Genomic DNA, 17,606 nt, shown 5'->3' with positions numbered 1-17,606 from the left:
CAAATTAAACCAGTATTTTTACTGTAATATATGGGCTGCTTTAGGAGATTAAGCTTTTTCCTATTTGATTCATGTGATTTCATTTCAGCTTCAAATTTTTAAACAAGTGTAATAAATTGTGACAGAGCACAGTGTTCACTCAACATCTGAATGCTTTTGTACATTTATCAGCTCATTATGATAATTAGTACCAATTTACTGTGGTTTTGGGATTTTTACAGGCTGTCTACATCACTAACATTTTTGCCCTTCACTGGAATAAAGAATTTTCAAATCCTTTTTCCTAACTAGGGTTACAGATATGTTAAATGGTTTTATAAATGTTGAGGTGACTTTGGCTCATTGTGAACTCCCAAAAGCTGCCATGTGTTCTCCCGGGTACTGTGTCTTGCAGCCCATTCCCAGGATCCCATTGCAGAATGTGCCTCCCTTCTCCCAGCTGTGGGAACATCTCCAGCTGGTGGCTGTGTGAGGCCAAGCCAAGCCCTGATGGGACTGCAGATTTAGTCACTCGAATTTACTCTGTTCACCCTCTCAGATTTGAGCATGAAGGCAGCACTCTGAATGCAGAAAGGTTGCCACTATTTCCAATTCCCACTGAAAGTAATTATTCCTGTTTTCTTAACTTCTGTGCTACCATAGGACTTTATTGCAATGTTCTGCCTTTCAGAAGCTTAGCTAAAACCATAAAACATGTATTAAATAAAATGGCTTTGTACCAAATGAAGCATTGAGTCTGTGTTTTAAGCCATTTGGCTGGAGGGGGACACCTCTACACAGGTACTGAGGACTGCTTTCAGGCATAGTCAAGCTAATCAGTCAAGTCTCTGAGCCTTTGCTACTTAGCAGCTCAAGACAGATCCAGTACTGTCTTGTGAGAAGGTTCAGGAAAAGGATAAATCGTGACAGAAGTAGAGGCAATAATAATAAAGTCCTTGAAAACTTCATGAGGACGCTCCTTTTCCAGCAAACAGAGTGAGATCACCTTCATTGTGCTATCCATTTTGACTGCTTTATCTGTTTCTTGGTATAGTAAAATCCAGATCAGGGCTCTTAAACTCATCACTAAAAATGAATAGCAAAGAAATACCTTACAAATCCAGGTACTCCAGAAAACAATGGCTCCCTTTTCATAGACAGGCTTTGTTTCCTGGAACATATGCTCCATGCACACAAAGTGGACAAGGGCAAAATTATCTTAGAGACACTGATGTTCTGAAACAGAAGCCTAATGTTGGCTCTGTGAGCTGTCCCATGACGGAGCATTTCTCCTCACTGGTATGCGACTGTGATTCTGAGACACCAGCCACCCCAAGGAAGAGCTGCTCTTTTTTTGACTCTTTATGGACTCCTTTTCTCATGTCAGTTGAGACTGTTGCTTTCCTCCTGCTTGACTTTTAGTGAGAGATACATAGAACATGTGCAGAGTTGTTGGATGACTACATATCTATAAGGTTTTTTTATAAGTGTCCCTGAGGGTGATTGCTTCTCTCTTGTGCTATGAGTCATCACTTCATCAGTTGTGTGAGTGAAAGGTGAGTTGACTCAACCCAACTTTTGCAGAACTCTGATACACAATATATTAATTAAGCCTTGTTTTCAGAGTAGAGAGGCCCAAGGATGTAACAAAAACTAAAGAAAAATCTCAGATTGTTTTTCTCCTTGATCTGTCTTTAGTCTTCAGTGAACTGCACATCAATGGTGTCCTGGTTTGAGCCAGGACGAAGCCAATTTTTCTTTTTACTGATTTTTTTTTCCTTCAGTAAGCTCTCTTGTAACTAGCAACAGTGTGTTCTGCTAGGCTGATAAGACAGTGGAATGTTTTTCTAACTACTGAGGCTTCAAGGCTGCACCTGCACTCTGCCAGCTCAGACACTATGGGGAGATCTGTGACCCCCCCGTAGGAGGCTGAGTTAGATGGACAGCAAAATTGGCCAAAGATATTCCATTCCATATATCTACGTAAGCTCAGAGGAAGGTCAGAGATCACAGAAGACAACTTCCTTCCTTCTTCTCCCCTTCTCTTCCGTCCATGGCCGGCGTCCGGGGAGGACTCTGTTCATCCATCACCGTCGATCCTCAGGCTTGATCTCTTGTGACCCCCATAACTCTCTGCTTTCTCCAGCAGCAGCTCCGGGATTCCTCGGGACTCTTCCCAGTTCAGGGAAGTGCCGTGGGAGTTGCTGGGGTGGGGGGAGGCGAGAGGCTTTTGCCCGTATCTGAATATATCTGTATATAATTGTATATATTTTTTGTATGATTCATTAGTGTTTTAATTAAAGCTGTGTAGTTTAGTTTTCAATCCAGCCAAGTCTCTCTCTTTTTCTCTCTCTCCTTCCCTACCTGGGTTGGGGTAGGGGGGATCGAGAGCATTGTTGTCAGACCTGAGTCAAACTGTGACAAGAAGAATCACAAACAGCTTTGTATTTCTAGTTTGACTATTAAGCATGTGATGAATAGCATTAATGAAATTGTACTCAAAGCAAAAAGACTTGTGGAAGTGTTTTCTTTTAGCCTGCAAGTACTTGCCACACATGAACATCATACATTTTACTGTGAGATGGTTTGGAGGTACAGAAAAAGTCCAATATGCTCCTTCTGGCCTGGCCTTAATAATTTTCAGGTAGCCCCTCACCAGTAGTCTGTGGAAATTTTAATGCAAATTTAGCAACTTTGAAAAAGAAAGATAATGAACTGTTATGAGCTGCTCTGTCCTGGCAGGAGGAACACTTTTAGCACTGAAGCTATAGAAGAGGGGAAGCTTCTGAGGAGCCCTGTGGTAAAACTACAAAGGAATTAGTTTTTACTTGGACCTTACCATACTGATCAGGATTTCATCAGAGTGGAGACCTGAGGGGACAACACTCCCAAATAAGTCTAATGTGAGGGGCTCACTGAGAGTTTGCTAGAAGGCTGCAGTGTGAAGATTGAAGACTGGTCGGAGGAAGATGGAGATCTGGGAACGATGGAGCAAAGTAATGGGAGCAGTTCCTCTGGAGGGAGTTCTGACATATATTTGATTGAGGCTGTTTCATCTTCCCAGTGATCCTGTTTGAAATGAGGCTGTATGTGTTGATCTCAAACATCATGATTTATGGATATGCACAGAATGCACCCTAAATTTCTCTGACTGTATAATGGATATATGTTCTCCTGTCCGTGAAACATAAAATGATACATTGGAATGAATTTAGAGGAGAGCTGAAGTCTACCCCAAAAAATTAGAACTGGTATTATCTGAGCACTCCAAATTTTGTTAACTGAGGTTTATCCATCACATAAGTAAATAGTAGCAGTGTGGGATACAACATTGGAGACTTATTCACTGAATATGCAGAGGTACAGATCTGTCAAAGTGAGCATCACTTAACTTTGTGTCCAAATATTGTTCCTGTATCCTTTTGTTCTTTGAATCACATTCTTGTGCAGACTGTTCCTGTGATAAAAATTGCAACAGTTTAATTCCGTTATTAAGGAAAGATACCCCTTACATCCAAGAAGATACTTTGCATTCTATTATATAAATGATAATACCATTTTGTGTTAATCAGTAAAGGCAGGAGGACTGTCAGATGAAAGAACTTGTGAATACAGATTATAAAAAAAATTTTACTTCTAAGAATGGAACTCCTGAAGTATTTGTTTTATTTTGCTGCTGAAAATATGGCTGATGCAGAAACACTGTAGAAAACCAGCTGTCTCTGGATATCTGTAGGTCTTCATATAGCTATCACTTGATCATGACAGGAAATTAAACAGTATTATTTTCCAAGATTCATCCACACTTAAAATAATGCAGTGGAAACTAGTTTTGTCAAAATAAAGATTAGTTATTTTTTTTCAACTAAGAAAGAAATAAAAGGGTTCACTGAAAATTGCGTATTTCCTTTTGTGGTCAATGATTCTTCAAACCATTAAATGTCAGAATGCTTTTCATAGCTTTTTACTAAATAGTTGAAAGGGAAATAATCCGTTGCATGATTATTTTTAAGACAACAATGAAACTGGAGAAAGAGAATGAATATTTACTTCCACCCAGTCGCTTGTCTCCTGTCATGAAAACATCCTGTGGGCAACTCATCACTTGACCTTGAAAGTTTTGCATCACAATTCTTCAGTTGCTTTTCCTTATCTGCTAGGGGGATTTTAGAATTACTAGGAGTTATTTTATTTTGTTGACATGAATGCATAGAAATCTTGAGGCATAGTCCCTCCTAACCCTGTAATTGAAAGGATCTGAAATGGCTGTTGACTATGGCAGACAATCAGTGTATGTGAAGTGAAGTTTTCCTGCTTGAGATTAAAAAAATTGAAAGGTCTTGTAAATAGAGATAATGATGAAGAGAATTAAGTACCTACACACTATTTAAGTTTATTTCAAATCCTATTCAAAATGTTTAGAATACATCCTTAAAATGAGAAGTAACAGGTCCCATATACCTCAAATGTGTGAACTGAAAACAGAGAACTCCAACTCAACCAGCTCTACTTGAAAATTTTAAGCACCCAACAAAACAAATATGCATCAAACTTTCCTCTCTGCAGCAAAAGGAAATGAAGCTAAACAGTCTGTGCAGTGTTGCCAGTGTCTGTTTTCATGGCTGGCAGCAGCATAAGTCCTTACAAGACATGTGAGAGCATCTGTCAGGGGAAAAAAAAGAATCCTAGTCTCAGCACCATGCATTTCACATAAGGAAGAAAGATTAAGCTGTGCCTGGATGTCCTGCACTTGAAAGCAATACATTTATGGGAATATATTTTATAGCACTTGGTCTTGTGACATCACTAGCTGTTACCTTCAGATAATTTCCTTACCTGGGTGAAGGAGGTGCTGACATTGCAACAGGTTCAATGTGAAGAGCTGCCTAACTTTTCAGAAAGAAATATTCTCTCTGACACAATACAGCTGAAAGAAGCAGTTACACTGGTCTAGGAGGAGAACAAAGAGCTGCCAGAACCCAGGAGCTGCCAGGCTGGACAGGAACCAACATCAGTGCAGTCCAGATCCATACTGTGGTGTAGTACCAGATGCCTCAGAGGAAGGCTCCAGAAAATCACACATGAAAGGGATGGAATACTCTCCTCTCAGAAATGCTTTTTCCATTTGTGGTGTAAAGTGCACATCTGTGTAGTTAGGAATGCCCTTAGCCACAGAAAAGAAAGGTATCAAATAATCTTGCCATTATTTTGCAATTAGGACAGGTATTCTTTATCTAAATGATACAAGATCTCTTTGGATTATTGTAAATTCTGGGCCACATCCTCTAAGCTTTCATGTTAGCAGTGCAAGAAGAGTCTAGCTGAAGCATCTATCGAGGGTCCAAGACATCCTGCTTTTTTCAAAGAACACAGAGTAACGCTTTCATAATGAAGCTAAACCCGGAACAGCATGCATCAAGAAGGTAAGTCATATTTTAAAGGAAAAAAAATCACAGAATCACAGAATCATAGGGGTTGGAAAAGGGCCTCTGTAGATCGAGTCCAGTCCCCCCCTGCCAGAGCAGGACCAAAACTAGGGCAGATCACTCAGAAAGGCATCCAGACAGGTCTTGAAAGTCTCCAGAGAAGGAGAATCCACAACCTCTCTGGGCAGCCTGTTCCAGGGCTCTGTAACCCTCACAGTAAAGTTCTTCCTCATGTTGAGGTGGAACTTTCTGTGCTCGATCTTGAGTGCTGTCATCCTATCACAGGGCACAAGTGAAAAGAGCTTGTCCCTGCCTTCTGGATGCCCAGCCCTCACATTTTTGTAGACATTAATTAGATCCCCCCTCAGTCTTCTCCTCTCCAGACTGAACAGCCCCAGGTCTCTCAGCCTTTCCTTGAAAGGCAGGTGTTCCAGTCCCTTCATCATCCCTGTCCCTCTGTTGGACTCTCTCAAGTAGATCCCTGTCCGTCTTGAACTGGGGAGCCCAAAACTGGACACAATACTCCTGTGTGGACTATATTTGTAGTAGATACAGCCAGTTCATAGGTGGCTAATGGAGAGTCCGTAGTTGTTTTGGTGCTCTTCGTCCATATATGTATTCTTAGTATCTCTAAATAAGCTTAAATATTCACTTAGATTTTTGTCTTCTTTGACTCGTGCAGCTCTATGCATCATCTTGCAGTGATAGCTGTGGTGATGTTTAGGAGAAGCATTTTATTTTTCTCATGGATTTAATTCTGTTTGGAAGGCACATATTTTCTCGTGCAGATGCTGGGATTGCTGGAACTTGTTTTGTTTAAGCACATTCTATATTTACTTTGCTGTTGCTGTGGTATTGATGAGAATCATAGCACTATGGAGCAGACGTTTTTTCAAGAGAAAACTATACTTGACATTTTATCAAACTGTAGGTAACAGTGAAACAATAGTTTTCAGCACTTTCTTGTTTCTGTGTTGTAATTTTTTTTGGGGAATCTAAATCTGAAGCAGGACCATATTTCTTGATGACTTACTTATAGAAGGCTGAGGTACTCAGTGTCTTCAACTGCAAGGGCTCTGGCCACACCACCCAAGTTGCAGAAGGCAGGGACTGAAAGAAGGAAGATCTGCCCACTGTAGGAGAAGAGCAGGTTCAAGACCATGGAAACAATGTGGAGGTGCACAAGCCCATGGCACCTGGTGAGATCCATCTGCAGCTCCCGAGGGAACTGGCAGATGAAGCTGAAAAGCTCCATCACATCTGAAATGTCACGGCAGTCTGGAGAAATTCCCACTGGCTGTGAAAGGGGAAATATCACCAACATTTTTGAAAAAAGAAGACCCAGGGAACTACAGGCAAGGGGACCTAGGTCAGGGTAGTTGGTATGTGCAGGGTTGGTGACTGCAGGGTGAGAAGGACTGTGCACACCAGTGAGGTGCCCTGCTGTCCTGCTGCAGGGGCCTGTGGGCATGCATCGAGCCCACGATGGAAATGTTCCAGGCTGAGCAACGGAGTGGACTTTTCTTTCAACACTCTTCTTTTTGTAGTTCCAGTTTAAGTGTGGAACCCACAGACACTCTGGCACACCCTGAGAAGAAAGTGAGTTGCAGCAAGGAAGTGGAAGGGATGGAAACTTTCTCAGACTGTTTTTTGTCAAAGAACCATGTATTGGGTAGTTTTATATTGACCCAGGGGAATGGGTCACTGCCAGATACTGCAGCTTACAGCAGGTCTTCTACACTTGTACTTTGTACAGTCATTGACACTAATGTTGAGTATTAAATACTAGTGTAGTGTGTGGTTTTACTGGTCATATACGAGCAAATCAAATTAAAATCAGACCCAAAGTTACCTCCTTCCTCTTCCTGATATCTTGCTCAGAAAAGTTAGAGTTTGCATATTTTTTTTTTGAGACACTGTCAGATCTTTACACAGAAGATTGCTGAAATCATTATAGCTACATAAGAGTTGTATTATGGATCCTGAACTGGAAAGGTGCTTTTGTCTTCCGTGGATGGTGCCTTCACCTTTTCTGTGCAAAGCAACAGCAGCTTGCAGATAAAGGTGAATGTTTATTTTCTCTTACCAAGAACAGATCATCTACATTTCTATGTTTCTAATGATGAGGAAAGGGCAAAAAACCCTAACCAACAAACCAACCAACCAACCAACCAAAAAAACAGAAGCAAAACCAACAAACAACAACCAACCAATCAACCAAACAAAAAGAAATTGCTCATCTAGAAAAACTAATGGTCCAGACATGGTGGACTAGGAAATAGTCTTTTGCATTATGGTTTAAGGCCAATGAAGATATGATTCATCATAATGTACTTGAATAGTCTCTGTTTATTTCCAAGTGATAGTATAAGTTAACAAAACAGCAAAATTTTACTTTTCCAGCCTATCTTCCCCTCCCAGGAGTCCTTGCAGTTGACAGAAAAGTTTGCAATGAATGAAGGTAATTTCTCAAGCTGTGGTTAGTGATGGAGGTGGTTCACAAGACTCCCTCTGCCTTGAGCTGCACCCTCTATCTGGGAGGAAGCTGAGGGTGTGAAGTTGCTGATTAATGAGATTTTCACCAAGAAACACATCTCCAGCACAATTTTTTTTTAAAAAAGCCCCAACATTTATTTATTCATTTCTTTACTATGTGATAATATATGCAGTTAACATTGTACTTCAAAGCCACTTTCATGTTTTAAGGGAGAGGTGTCAAGTAACGCTGTAGAGAGGTGTTTTTTCCATCTGTTTGTACTGTGCTTGTTTTTATGCTGTTTTTTGTGGGGCTTTTTTTTTTTTTTTTTTTTTTTTTTGTAATCCAAACTATTTCTGAACTGATTTTTTTTCATAACTGTGGGATCTGTTGCTACACATCTTGTGTCTGTGGTGTTTTTCTGTCTTAATCCTACTTGAGTCAAAAGCCAGCGAAGCAGCCTCAACCACAGCAAAGTAAGTAGCGACCTGAGCTCATCTCTGCCAGCCGAGCGGCTCAGGGTGTAGCACACTCTCCATAGAGGACCTGGGGAGGAGGGGTACTGTGCAATGCTGGTAGTGCTGTCACAAGGTCCTAGAAGGAAGTTTTCCATTCAAACTGCAAGAGTCCCACAGCAATCTCTGTCCTTGGAGAAGCTGTCCCTTTCTGTGCTGTATTGTAACAGATGCCCAGGAGGAGACCGTCACTTAATACTGATCATCTGTGACAGGGACCAGAGGCTCTGAGCACTGTGGAAGCCTTAAAAGGACCTGTGAGGCAGAGGGTTATTTCTTCTGGCCTTCTCCTGACCTGCACCATGTCTGGATCTGACATGCTCATGAAGATCTCTGGTGGTTGAGTTTTCCCTATATTTTACTCTTGTACTGTGCTCACTGCTGTAAAGTTTATCCTCAGCTGTTCTTTGGATCTCCAGTTCTGCAAGTTAAGTCCATATTTTTTTATCCACTTCAAGGTAGGCTCAGAGAAAAGATTGTTCTCTTCTTTTCTTTTTGCAGCATCCTTTTACATTATTGAAAGCTTTATTATATTCCTCTCAGCTTTCTCTTTAGGGTAAACAATCTCACTTCATTCCGTCTTTCCTCATATAATGTGCTTTATTAGACCCCTTATCATGCCTATTGCTCTGCCTGTTCACCTCCTTCTGAATCAGCAGTGCCCATGATCTTCTGCATCTTTAAGCTACAGTTCTTTTTATATTCAAGCATGGTGGTGTCTTTTTCACAACAGAAAGGACATTGTTGTTTCAAGTTCAGCTCTTGCTCTACACTTGTCTTTACAACACTCCAGCACAGGGGCTGGTTAACTAATGTTTTCCTATTTTGTATTAATGATCATTCCTGTCTGGGTGCAGTAACTTGCATTTGCCTCTAGAGAGGAGCATAATTTATTTTTTTTAAAGTGTATGTATCTTCAATTTGTCAGGAAAGCTCTGAACTTTGTTGTCCACTGCAGATCAGTGAACATTGTCAGAGACAAACAGTGCAATTTGCCACTTGGAGAGGAGCTGACTCCTTCTGTCCTGCCCAGCTGTGTGGTTTTTTTTATAATGCTAGGATCCCTTGGGAATCTGCAGTGTATCACATGGTAACTATTCACAAACTGCAAGTTATGCTATCATTACTAGTCTACACACTATTTACTAACCAAAGTGTCTTGCAATAGACCTCAGCTAGTAACTTTACAGTCAAAAGATAGAAGTAAGCATCCTCCAGACAGCTGGAGACAACAAATGTCATCCTGAGGCAGACGTGTAAATCAGACCAGATGAATCATCCTCTGAAAGTTCCTGTCCCTCTGAACTGACTTAAAAGGGAGCATAGGGTGACTGTCTCAGACATAATCATGGCTTAGATAAATTCCAGCCCATCTTTTTCATCATAGGTTTTATGCAGTGGAATGGAAAGGACTCCTGAAGAGCTTAATTTTCCACTGACCTGTGAAGAGGGCTCTCTTCCTGGTTGTGTTATCAAAATGAATGCAATAAACTGTCAGCTATGGGAAACCACTGCTGTCTTCTAAATCTGTGAGTACAGAGTTGAAATCCATGCATCTCTTAGTGCTCTTTACTCAAAAAATGGTGATCCATTCAGTGGAAAGACCTCCAAAATCTTTCTGTGGACTTCAGAGGGGACTTAGCCAATATTCAAAAAGGTTTTTCAGCAGAGGAAAAGCCATGTTCAGACAAGGAGAGGAAATGGCTTAATGAGCACCATTAGATTTGGTTGTTTGACAGTTTTTTGGTAAAAGCAAGTTGCATTAGTGTAGCTCACGCCTCTTGCTGCCTTCATTGCTCTGTGCATTTTCCTGGTGTATGTTCTGCCCTTAGGAATGGAAATGACGCTGGGTGACCATTTCTGATGTGTGTGTGTCTATGTATGTATATCCCTCAGAGTCTCTCCTATATTTGGATTTTCTTGCCATCTCTAGTATTGTATTGAAGTAACGCTGCTGAGGAATGCTCAGACACTGCCCCCTCACGGGACACATTTTTCCTTGCTCCCACACTCATTATTCACTGACTGTAGCAGCCGTAAGCCTTCCTCCCAACATGGTTCTCTAGAGAATCTTGTTTTCCTTTCATGATCAATTCCTCGTGAGTCTAGAACCTGCAAGGAGAGATGCTTTGAAACTTGGTTTTCTTTTTGTCGAAGGGAGTTGTGCTTACCTTATTCACAACAGTCAGCATCAGCAGATTTCCAGGCCTGTCTGTATTGTTTCTGGTCCTCATGCTACTGAGAGATGTGAGACCCTGTGAAATGACTGAAATAAAAAAATCTATTTATAATAGTCATAAAGCTATATAAAAATAAATGGCTTTTCAAGGGGATAACTGACTAATCAGAGAACAGTAAAACTCTCCACAGGGTAGACTGAAATTGTTCCTGAGCACTATAAATGTTATTATGTTTGTGTGTTTTGCTCTGTAGAGAACTTCAAGACTCTGTGGCACAAGTTACTCTATAAATACAAGTTATGCCATTGGTTCCTACAGGAATGATTCATCAGTTGGAAAAAACATAATTTGGCTTAACTATAAGATCTGTGAAGCTATTGTATGTGAAGTGTAACAACTTGAATTTATTCGTTATCCAGTTCTTGCACAATGCCTACAAAATCCTCTTTGACCTTGAGAAACTCTGAGTTTGGGCTTTCTGACGCAATCTGGCAATAACAAGACTGGGGAATATGAGGGTGGGATGGTGGTCCATGTGAAAACTTGCACTGTTCAGTGCCTTATGATAAGATCATTTAATCAAGGAAAAGAACTCACTGATATCTGACATCAGGTTAAGCAATGAGGGAAATATCAGCCTACACAGGTGATTAACCTTCTCTGCTCTGCAAAGGTCTGGCTGCTCACAGACAAGGTCAAAGGCAATGAGAAAACAGACCCTGGCACCACTTGAACTCCACTAGTATGGCAGATAAACATATGTTTGGGAATGCAGTGCTTTTAATCTCCACTGAAGTGTGCGTACTGTTGACATTTGATCCTGGACAACTGGCTCTAGGTGGCTCTGCTCAAGTAGGATGGTTGGACTGGATGACCTCCAGAGGTCCCCTCCAACCTCAGCCCTTCTGTGATTTTACCTGGAAACCACACAAGCTCCCTACCAGGATTTCTCTAAATTGAGTTAAAGAGAGACCTCTGACTCAAAGTCCAGTAACTGCTTCTTCTAGCATCACCCTGGTATTAGACTCCACTTTGTACTGGTCTGATGACAATGTGCATGGTGGGTAAATGTCATGTTGCTTTTGGCACTGTAACTTCCCTAAATGTGTGACAATTGCAATGCAATATGAAATAATGTGAACCACATAGTGCTTATCAGCCTAACAAGCTAAAATTTATTTGATGATGTTATCTGAGCTTTTTATTTGTGCATGTTCATTTGCAAAATGCAATCATTTACAACCAATTGACCTGCCTGTTCTTAGTGCAAGTTGGTTCTGCTGAATATTGAACTTAATATAGTTTGAGAGTGTTATTAAATATGACATCTAGTCTATTAGTTTCATTTTAATATGCTGGACATCTTCATAGATAGCTTTGTCTCAGTGTTCATTACAGGGGAAGATTGGTTTCTAAGCAAGCTGCAGTGCTGTGAGCTACATTTTCTGAAAGAGAGAAAAACCATTTAGGAAAATATATAGCTTGTCAGTACCTGCTTTTTCTAGTCTATGATGTGAAGGGTCTTTCAAAGACTGAACACACCACATATCAGCTGATATAAACAGGTCATGCTACATGCCATGAATTTTAGACTGTGTGTCATTTTCATTTATTTTTCCTTATTTTGAGTAGCATCCCTGAAGTTTAAACATGAAAAAAAAACTAGTTGAAAAAGCCTAGTAGATTTATCACCCAGCAGGTATTTGGTGACAGCTCTTGCCACAGGGATTATAACTCTTCTCTTGTCACTTTCTCCTTGAGCACAAGCTGCACAGCCTGAAAATTTAAAGCGCCAACTAATGAGGGATTAGAAGCATGCCATTTTTAGAACCCTTGTACTGTCAGGAGAAAAAATAATAGTAGGTTTCGTCTGCCTTTCACTCCAACGTGATCTAAATTAGCTGGAGAGACTGCAGTGAAGGACACTTCAGTTTACAACTCCTATTTTCATGTCAACTACGCAGCATTTGCTGGTCAACCTCTTTGTCTTCTGTGAGGAATAACAGGTCATTCAGGTGGCTGAGAGCAGACTCGATTGCTTTTTGGACTAGGCTGAGCTGCAGCCCAAGGTGTGGTGCCTGTGTGCACCACTGTGCTTGCTGATTGTGTGCGTCAGGCTTGTGCTATAGAGAGCTCGTTAGTGGTAGGGATCAGAAATGTTGGTGTACATGGTTACAACTGATCTCAAGAAGATCTTAGAGATGTGCCTTGCCAAACAGCAAAGGGAATGGCAAAAAGTAAATGAAGGACTGGTGTAAATTTGACAGGGATTAACCCATGGTGGACTCTGGGGCTGTAACAACCACCTTTGATATTAGAAGAGTGTGAAACCTGTGTGCAGCTTTGTTCTTTGGGACCAGCTTTGTGTCCTGTCCCTTTTTCTTAATGATATTAGTTTATTAATGAAGTCACAGCTTCAAAAAAACTTGTTTTTTTTTTTTCCTCTCTCTCCATTCTCACTGTCCTTTTGTGGATGACTAACTGATCTTTCTGTTTTGTGCGATAGAAACAAGTGAGGGTTATCTTTTAGATTTAAATACTCACCTGAAACAACAACAAAAAATTACATTACATGCTAACTACCATTAAGTGCTTTGAACTAAATGAAAAGGCTATTTTAACAGAAATCATACTCCTTTAGAATTTTTTTCTGTCCTCTTCAAGTGTCTCCCCTTGAAGGAAAAACAGGGTACATTTAGTTTGTAGGAGTTTTGGCAGGCTTTGCTTTACCTTCACATCCCTCTTTAATAACTCACATAATTTCTTTTTTGTTTTCTTTTTTTGTGATGTTAGCTCTCTTTGCCAAGCTGACTGTCTGGAAAGGGTATATCTGGCTACACATCATAGCTCAGAGTTCTTTCAAGATTTCTTGTTTGTTTCTCAGCAAAAACCAGAATATTTTGGTTTGTGTTTATTTATTTTTTTTTTTTTTTTCTGAAGACTTTGATACCAGTCTCTGGATGTGCTCTTTTAACCCAGAAAGCACTTTTAACAACACAGTTCCAGCATGTCAGGTGTGAGGCTGGTGAGGATGGGACCTACATTGCATACTGTTGAAACTGGTTGAAAAGGGTTATCAGTTCTGTCCTTTTCACCTTTTCTTTTTGGGATGGAGGGTTCAAAAGTACTTTCTGGGAAGGGAAGGAAAAACACTAGACCCAAGACACCCCCATTCCCTTCTGCTAAGTGAAACCCAGGGCCCCTGGAGTAAACTTTTAGAGGAAGATTTCATGGGTATTCATTGAATCCCTTATTCTGACTAAGCTCAGCAAACATCTTCAAGTGACAGCTCTGGCAGGAATTGCACAGAGTGAGTACAGCTGTTTTTACCCACACATCTGTGAAATCAAGTCTAAAACTTGAAAACAGAGTCCAAGGCCTATGTTATTTCTTGCATGCTTTCCCAGGGTTCTCTTAGAAGGCTGATGTTAAAAGTTATGAAAAGGTTCAGACACAGTAAGAGTTAAAATGGATAAAAGCATGAAGAGATGCTCATGTTCCACACTGGTAAAGAAGAGTGTTTTTAGCAAAGGAGCAAAAGAACAGGTCCAGTAGCAGTGGCAAGGGGCAAATCACTTTGACCTTGGATTCATATATCATCCCTAACTCTATGGTTCAAGCAAGTAGGATAAATAACTCTATGCCCTTTGGACACAGACTGCTGTGCACAGCGGGTACTTTCCAGCAATGCGGATATTCTGTTCAGTCTCCCCAGAGACACAAAGATTTTGGGCAGAGCTCAAACCCTCTTATAAACATAGTTGAGACTCCTTCTTTAGTATTCAGCTATTTTAGCTGACATCTGTACAAATTTATCTTTTTAAAAGTCTGTTCTGCTGGATTGCTGCCTGCATCTGTAGTGCAGAAAGGAGTTACTCAGGAGGGCTCTGAACAGATAGATAAGCAAGTGCAGTCACCAAAAGCAGAGCCCTTTTGACAACTTCAGCATTTCCAAGCAGTGATTACTGGCAGTGACAATAATTTCTAATATACTCCCTGACTGCAGGTATTGACGTGTTTATTCTGATTCTCAGTCTTTGTTCAGCGCTGATTACTGTGATCACTTTTTCTGTTGTAGGTTTGCACATCAGCAATTTAATTACAAAGACAGTTCTCTCTTAAATGTCATCTTGCTATATTTTTGCTGTCCCTGTAGCCATTAACGCCTTTGTACTGATTCATCAGCATGGTTTTACAACAGTAGACCTTGCCACCAACCTTGACGTCAATGCTATTTGTCCTTCTCATTTAAAAGAGCGAAAAAGAAAAAGAGATGTTTTTCCTGGGATACAAAAATGTTTGTGTCATGTTTATGTATGTACATTTACAGTTATGTGTGGGGAAGATAGATATTAATGAAAATGGGGGACATTTATATTGATGAATGACAGTATGTTGCTTAGTGATTCATTAGGTCATGTCACATTGTCACTAAGCAACAAGATATCTGACAACACTATGAATCCTTTTTTATGTGTTTACTTGTTTCTTAGAAGTGCAAATTTTTTATTTTTACTTTTTTTTTTTTTTTTTTTTAATCCCAACCACTAGTAATTAACTGTTAAATTCTATTTAATACTTTTATTTTCACTGTTTCTGTGGTGGTTATTTAGACTCTCTGCAGTTTGTCCTTATGTCAGATATCCCAGAAGGCAAGACTCTGAGTTGCTCCAAGTGTGAATTACAACTACGAGAAATTAAAAATACTGTCATTATTATCATGTTGGATTTTGTGCCCTTCTAGCTCCCATCACTTACACATCAATGCTAAGCAGTGACAGTCATTCACTGTGTCAATTCACCTAGCAAATGATGAAGGTATTTTTAGCTTGGGTCACAGTTTATTAGGTCAGAATAACTGTGTTTCCATATGACTCAGACTGAAAAGGAACTAGTGACCGCAGTCTGCAGACAATGCACACAGCCAGATGCACTGTTCCTGTGGTCCACTTGGTCTTTCTTCCAAGCCACCCCTTCTCAAAACTTGGAAGATATTTTTCTGAGATGAGCATTTTCCTTCTCATGGAAGCGACAGGCCATGTAGTTTTTGAAGTGCATGGTTGACTCAGATGGTACTCAGCCCTCCACATGCCTGCAAAAATGTCAATCGACTCACAGGAGTGACTCCAATGCACAGCATCCATTGGCTTCGAACCTTTTAAAAATGGATATTCTGCAATGTGGACAAATTGGTAGAAAAGATAATATAGCTCTAATTTGCTCAGGAAGTTCCACTTGTCTGCCTCTGCCTTCCTCTGTGCTGTCACTAGCATCAGGACTGCAGAAGTCCTGCTTCTCTGCAATGGAGAGAGCTGCACATGGACACCCACCTGCTCTTCATAGCTCCTGGATTTTACAGGAGCCCTCTTGACTTTGTGTCTTGTATGGCAGGGAAAAGTCAAGAAGCAAAAGTGAACAGTTTGTGTTTGGGGTCTGCCTGGGTCACTTCGCCAGACAACACTTGCTCATCTTAACTGTGGCCAAGAATAAGGTAAATATTAATTCCAGGTGGCATGCTGATGAGCTGTGCATAGGAGTAGGGATGTGGCTAAAATTAGAGTTGCTGACGTCCAGTAAAAAAAAGATTAATAAAAGTTCTGAAGGGCAGGAGTAACCATTAACTAAGTTGGCATCCTCCCAGCCTTTGCTCACACAGTTCCAGGATGGTGCAGTCTTGGTTCCTGTCAGGCCTTCTGAGCATTATTTGAGTATAAATATCACCTAAATCAGAAACAAATTAGACACCTACTGCCTGCTCCTGTTCTAAAAGAAGAAAGAAAAATACACTTGAAAACAGGGCAATTTCACATTTCTTTCAAATGTGCAGACATTGACATTGCCCTCAAATGGGTGATAGGCCATATATTGATGTTAGTAACTGCCAACATGGTTTCAATGCTGTGGTCTAAACTGCTTCTCTTGCAATCTCCTGTGTGAAGCTGGTCCAGGTGACGTGAGCCTGCTCTGCCTTCATCACATCTCCCCCACCTCCCTGCAGCTGGTTCCCTGCCCCAGGCTGTGAAGATGTGCGATGGGGGCAACTGCCCTGAGCACAACTTGTGTTGTGAGGGAGCAAGGACCAGGCAGGGAGTGCCATCAGCAAACCCCACTGCAGCCTCACTGACCCTGCTCTGAAAAGGTTAATAATTACAAGACGGTTGATGTCAAACCTTGCAAGGGAACAGTGTTGTGAGAACAAACAGCATGGTGTGGCAGCACCTTCCAAATGCTCCCAGAGCAGTCACTGCATCCTAGGCCTCCCTCACCTGTCTCCACCCCCAAACATTTCAGAAGATCTCATTAGGATTTGGTGAACAGCTTCTTGTGGGGAAGTGCCTCTTTCATCTGAAATACCCCATAAATACAGAATTGCTTGTTGTGTCTCATGTCTTTTACAAGGTCATGTTCGCTGCACCAACCAACCAGATAATAAATGCATTAGCTGTGTAAGCCTTACTATGTGGAGTGATGCAAATCTGAGGGTACCTGTGTCTCCCCTCAGATCAGACAGGAAATCTAATGCAATGATGCCCAATTTGCCATAACTTCTCCTTCCTGCTTTCCCCACCTCTTCTTTTCAAAAGATGAAAAGTGAAATCCTGACTATTTTTAAAACTAATTTTTTAGAATAGCCCCTTAGACAGGCTCTGTTGGGCTCCATTTACCACATACTTATCCCTACTCAATTTAGTCCAGTGACTGAAAATCTTCAAGGGAGTATAAACTGATGTAATTTATATGCTGTAAACTGATCCAGTTTATATGCAGTAGGAAGCTCTAAATTGTTCTATCATGGATTCACTTCTACATTTATTGTTCAGAATACACATCTTGGGGGGAGGAGGGAATCCAGACTTTGCTTTTTTACACCTGGGATAGCTAAAAAGGCATTGGATTGGATTGGATTGGACTGATGGGGATTGGATTGTGCTGGATGGGATTGAGAGTAGACAGCCATTTCAAACCGGTAGAATTTGTTCCAGAAAAGGAACAAGAATGCACAACCAGCTCTGTCAGATGTAATCCAGTT

This window comes from Chaetura pelagica, unplaced genomic scaffold, assembly GCF_000747805.2.
Source record: "Chaetura pelagica isolate M959 unplaced genomic scaffold, ChaPel_1.0 scaffold105, whole genome shotgun sequence".
NCBI lineage: Eukaryota > Metazoa > Chordata > Aves > Apodiformes > Apodidae > Chaetura > Chaetura pelagica.
The sequence above is the reverse complement of the archived record's forward strand: the minus strand, read 5'-3'. Positions refer to the sequence as shown.